The sequence below is a fragment of the Falco biarmicus genome, chromosome 8, assembly GCF_023638135.1.
Source record: "Falco biarmicus isolate bFalBia1 chromosome 8, bFalBia1.pri, whole genome shotgun sequence".
NCBI classification, from domain to species: Eukaryota; Metazoa; Chordata; class Aves; order Falconiformes; family Falconidae; genus Falco; species Falco biarmicus.
The window spans coordinates 7,294,581-7,300,288 of NC_079295.1; the positions used below are offsets into that span (position 1 = coordinate 7,294,581).

The 5,708-nt window shown below is 50.2% G+C and overlaps 1 long non-coding RNA gene across 1 annotated transcript; it reads left to right on the plus strand.

Annotated features, from left to right (window-relative positions):
• Nucleotides 1–1,265: 1,265 nt before the first annotated feature.
• LOC130154026 (uncharacterized) lies at nt 1,266–5,708 on the plus strand. Its single transcript, XR_008823582.1, has 5 exons — nt 1,266–1,372; nt 1,507–1,899; nt 1,996–2,116; nt 2,776–2,995; nt 3,958–5,708. It is a non-coding gene; the product is annotated as an uncharacterized LOC130154026 (long non-coding RNA).

Consider the following 5,708-nt stretch of genomic DNA (forward strand, 5'->3'; position numbering starts at 1 on the left):
CCAAATTTGTACCAGAAGGTGCTGCATCTCTGAGTGGACCCTCCTTCAAGAGAGCAGTTCTGTTGAGTATCCTGGGGATCTCTGCAGATACACCTGTCATTGAAGGGGTTGTATAATTTCCAGCAGGCTGGACGTACCTGAGTGTCCTTTGGCTTGTAATGTGGGTTCTGCACAGACTCCTAATGAAACACAAGTCCTTGCTGTGATTTTTCTCAGTTTTTGCCTGCCAGAAGTGGGCATGTTCATCACACAGGGTATGTTGGCAAGTATAGAGCAGGTCGGATTTATTACAAGTACACAGGCTGTGCTGCCTGTGACTGTCCCCGAGTCTCCTACAGGGGCTTTGTAGCGCTGATGCATGTGGGGGATATGGGCACACTGAGTTTCCGAAAGCCGGAGACTAGGAGCCAAAAAGAAGAAAGTGGGGGTGGCCAAAGCAACAGGAGATGGCTCTGATTTACAATTGCTCTCCTTCGACACCCACACTGCACAGACCCCCAGGAGGGCAGTGAAAATTTGCTTCCTGCTTCTGCTGCTGGTGGCATATGGAGCCGCACTGGAGGGGATGCAGCGAGTCATGCTGGAGGGGAAGCAGGCAGAGCTCAGCTGCTTTCAGTTAGCTAGCAGCAGGACGAGGGAGCCGGGGTGTCTCGGGCGATGCTGCACAGGTGAGCCGGTGCTGGTGAGCCACCACTCATTGCTCCGTGAGAAATCCCGGCCCGAGGCCGAGCCATTGGTTTGGTTCATTGCCATGGGACTGAGAAGGGAGAGGGCTGCGCACACCACATCCAGCCCGTGGGAGCGGAGGGACACATGCTGTAGCATCAGGGAGGTCTGCAAGGATAAGGCACAGACCTGAGCCAGCTCAGTGGCATGAAATCTGGAGGAAGGTGAGGAATTGTGATGCGTGGACATCCTGGGATGCAGCTTTCTGGGATTAGTTGTGTCAGCCGCCTGTCTGGAGGCATTGCCTGGGTGTGCTGGTGCCCTGGCCCTGCTGGGATGCGTCTCCTTGGTCCCTTTGAATGTGCTGGCAACAAAGTTTCTTCCAGGGGTCCCAGCTAGGCATATGATGCAAATTCGGCCAGATTCACATCAAAATTAAGCAGCTTATTGTGTTTATTCTGTCTCATGCCTGTAAATCTTGAGCACTTTTCATTATGTCTCTTGCATTGACTCTCAGAGCACAACTGCCACACAGTCCATGTGTTGGCCAAATGCTTTATCAGTCTGGGTAGATGAAGCCTTGTGGGCTTGTGCAGGATTGTTATTACATACCTGTGGTTGATGTCAGCAGGTTGAGGCTGGGACAGTGCCATCAGAAGCTGTGTTTCCTTGATAAAGCACCCACCTGATTATGAGCATCGCTTGGGTGAGTCTGTACATGCAGCATCCAGAGAGTTGCTGTTACATACACATGTGGTCTGGCCTCACTGAGTGATGGAAATCCTCCTGGGGAGGGCAGAGTGCCCTCATGAAATATTTAGTTCATCTTTTTTGATAAAGACACCAGGAGGGAAAGGTCCCGGAAGGGGATACTGCAGTGCCCAGCATCAGAGGAACCAGGGCTTTTCTCTTCAACAGAAGTCAGCAAAAGAAATTTCCTCTACTTCCAACACAAAGGCATGGCTCATCTGTGTACTGGCCACTGATGAGGTGGGACACTGAAGAACCTTAAGCAACTAAGCTTTGTCCATGATACTTCTGCTGCTGCTGCCCTGTGGGGTGCCATTTGTGCCCAGCGCTGAGAACTGGCTGTGAGCAGTTGTTTGGGAGGGCTGCCAGAGGAACTCACTGGAGTGGGAATGAAGGGCTGGGAGTCAAGCTGAAGTCCCTTTAGGGGCTCATTTCTACTCATCAGGCCTCTGAGCACCGCCACTGGTTCCCCTTTCCCATAAGGTCAGTGAGATTTGGGTGAGGAGAGCAGTTTGGGCCATTGCCTGCTTGCCCACCCTTCCTGAGATGCTGTCGCTCAACCTTCCTTTTCATTTTCAGCAGCCGAAAGGCAGGAACGCGGGAGGCAAATTGCAGCACTTGCAGCAAGCACTTCGCGACATGCCCTGCGCATCCAAACACAATACAATTTTGCATCTGAGTACCAAAAGCTAAACAGCAGGTGAGACTGGGTTAACAGCCTGGGCATGGCAGTTTCTAAAGCAACGCCTGGGGAGCTCTAAACACAAACACCATTAGCAATAACAGGATCTGTGCACTTAACTCCCTGCCCTGCTCTAAAAGCACCAGCCTCCAGCAGCAAGCATTCTTCACTTTATCCTCTTGGTCCAGCTCAGTGCTTAGCAGCCAAGCCCAGCCCAAGGAGCTGGACCACCTGCCGCCACATGAACATTTGTTCTAAGTCTCATCCACATCCTTTGCCATTTTGCCAGTTTTGGAGAATATTCACCATTAAAGCCCTTCCTTTCACAGATCACAAAGCTATGGATTTATTTGTGCACCGTAAGTGCCATGAATTTGCTGCCCTTGTCAATAACAAGGAGCGGCTGCTGTGCTGCTGATACAGCCATCAGTGTATGGCCTTCGGTGGCTGTAAGCTAAAGAAGGACCATCCGTCTGAACACTGGGCTCTGTAGGAGGAAAGGTTGCAGGGCAGGTGTAAATGTGGGCCAGATCTGAGAGAAAATACAGGAGGGCAAATGTGCTCTGCTTCCAGAGACCCAGGGAGGCTGCAGAAAGATGCTGAGCTGAAATTATAGCGGACAGCACAGGTGGTGGAGGGAGTCGGAGAAACATCCATTATTTATATACCCTCTGCAGTGAGCTCACGGCAAGTTGGGATTGGCCAGGAACTGGGTCAGGATGAAGTGGGATGAAGCAAACAAAACCTGAAGTCCTTGAGCGAGGCCCCCTGCCAAGCCCATGCCGATGCTCTCGCACTCTTTCCTGCTGAAGCACCCTCCAAGCCAGGTTCCCGGCAGCCACAGCCCTGTGGCAGGGCCAGCCTCTGCGAGCTGGATACGTCTGCAACCCCAGCTTGGTGAGTAGTATGGGAAGAGTGTTATTTATTGCACACTAACACACTCCGGGCACTTACCCGTTTAATGACTCACATAAACGTTTTCATCTTGTCCAGTTTTAGGTAACAGAATGGGTTGTTGCATTGATTGTGTCATGCCAGCGTATTTAGCAAGCCCAGAGGCAGAGGCACAATTGATGGAGGGGAGAAGTGCTCCCTCACCACGAGCCAAAGGGGTTGATGTTGATGTGTCCACTGTGGGTGGGAGATGCAATGAGTCAAGAGAGCCCCTGTTGCCTGCTGGCATTCACCCCTCAGTCTCCCTGCATGCCCAGTGGGGAAAGTGGATTCATGCATTTGGCAAGGTCTGGTGCTGAAGTGTGCAGAGAGAAGGGGTTTAGCTTTACATGATGAATTGGTGTGTAAGCCCACAGAGAGGGCCTGTGGGCTTGGCATGACATTGGCTAGCTGTCCAACAAGGCAAGTGGTGCTCCTGATGAGCATTTAATCATGCTGCATTTTCTCAGGGAAAGCAATGATCTTCAACCACGAGGTCTGAAGATGATGATCTGAAGGTCTGAGGTCCATCAGGTTTGTTCTACCAGGTCTTAGGAAGGGCTAACTGTCCCTGGGGTTCACCTTCAGGCTGCATCTGTGCACGTGACATGGTTCAGTCACTTAAACCCTGCATAATAAGCTATGCTTGCAGAAACAACAGCCACATCTGTACTTGTAAAAGCATGACATTGGTGGATGCATGCTTGCTAGGCACCGTGAGCTGCCTTGAGTGTCTGCAGCTAACAGCGTAAGGTTTGGGCTATAGTGTAACTCAGATTGTAAACCAAGTGACATCATCTTCAATGCTATTTCAGCCTGCAGTAAAATTATTTATTGGTTTCAGAACATATGAGCCTCTGGTCCCCAGACAGGCGGATTTGTCCATGGAGATCTCAAGGTATCTTAAGCTCCCTTTTTCTATACAGATGCCTAAATGTGTCCATTTCAAGATCCTGCTTTGAAACGTACTGAGAAAACTCCAAATACTACAGTCAACAGGAAGAACTTATGAAATGCAAAAGTAGCAGAAAACTGAGGCAGAGCACACGCTAAGCGTTGGGGAAGTACTGGCTGCAAACCACTGCAGGTAATCCCACAAACGCACAACTTGGGATTTCTTCGTTTTCTTAGAGGCTACAGGTATCAGCCATGACATAGGGAAAATACTGCATTGGATTGACTTAGGATCCCATCAGGTCTGGCAGTCTGTTTTTTCTTAAGGGGGAAAAAAATGAACACTCACACACACTGCTACAACAACGTGAAGTATTTTCCTCTTCAAGGGCCTTTCCTCACTATCCAATGTCTTCCTTTAAAGAATGGTGCAGAAGTCAAGCAGAGCTGTGCATCATCCAGAAAGCACGCAGCACTCAGCCACAGCGCTCAAGGATTCCTAGAAGCCAGTGCTGCATGGGGAGAGCTAAACCAGGGGATGTTTTAAGTGGGATGCAGCAAGCAGCAAGCGTGCAGCTGGTCCTCCCATTCGGGGAAGTGGGGCTTGGAAACAACACTGGGGGTTTGCAATCTGGCAACGCGTGCGTCTTCCACTTGGAGCAAGAAATGTCAAGGAGAATTAGTGAGATGACTGGAGACTTAGACTGCAATAGGAAGCAACTGCTGTTCATAAGCAGGCTGTGACTGCTCAGCCTTGCTAATCAGATTTCAGAAGATGCTCAGCTGGCTCATGCTGTAGGGTGCTCATTGCATGTTTTGCTAACAATGCTGTGCTGAGGGGGGTGTCCATATTTCAGGGAATATGGGGGAGCCTGATTTAATGCCCATAAGTGCTGGTTTTCTCAGCAGAGGGGGAAAAGGCCATTTGGAAACCTGTATATGCGGGGCATGGCTCTGATACCCGCTCTGTAAGTCATTTAGAGCAAGCAAGGCGGGACCAGATGCTCCTCTGAGCACCAGCTGTGAGCACCGAGCTTACCAAAACCCAGCCTTATCCAAACAGATCTGCTGGCTGGGGGTGACCCGACAACCTGCCCAATTTCCTGGGCGGCTGGAACCTGTCCCCATGCCCAACGCACGGTGGCTTGGTCATGCTGGGCCTCGGCATGTCAGCGCCAGGAGGAAAAGCAGCCACATCCAGCTCCGGCATGCCAGCTTCATTGCTGCTCGGCTGGTGCAGCCTGCTTCAGCCCCTCTCCCACTGAAGCACACTTTTGAGCCGAGGCACTAGAGAGTACGGATCAATGTTTGAGCCAAGGGAAATGGGGATCCTTTGCACTGGATCAAGGTTTTAATTAGTACAGGATTTTGTGATTTTGCATGATTTGCTTGATACCAGTTCCCACGAAGAACGAAAGTTTACTTCCATTTCCCAGTGCTCTATAAAAGCAGCTTCCGTTAGCGCAGCCTGTGCTCTCAACTGTGCTGTATATGGCGTTTCTATTTTTAGAAACCAGGGTTGCCATGACAACCCAGTGTATTTTTTGTTAAATATAGCAGCTGTTGCAGAGAACTCTTGTCCTTCTGGATGTAAAGGCTGTGTTTTTGCCCTCTGACAGAGCTTAGGGTATTAAATGCAGATGAGAAAGGATGATTAAATAAGTGGAAGCCCAGAAGAAACCATGGATCTGTAATTACACAGAGAGGTTTTGAATGAAGCCGTGTGTGTCTGCTGCTTCAGAAGCAGCCCTTCTGCATTAGAAATGATGTAGGGACAGGGATG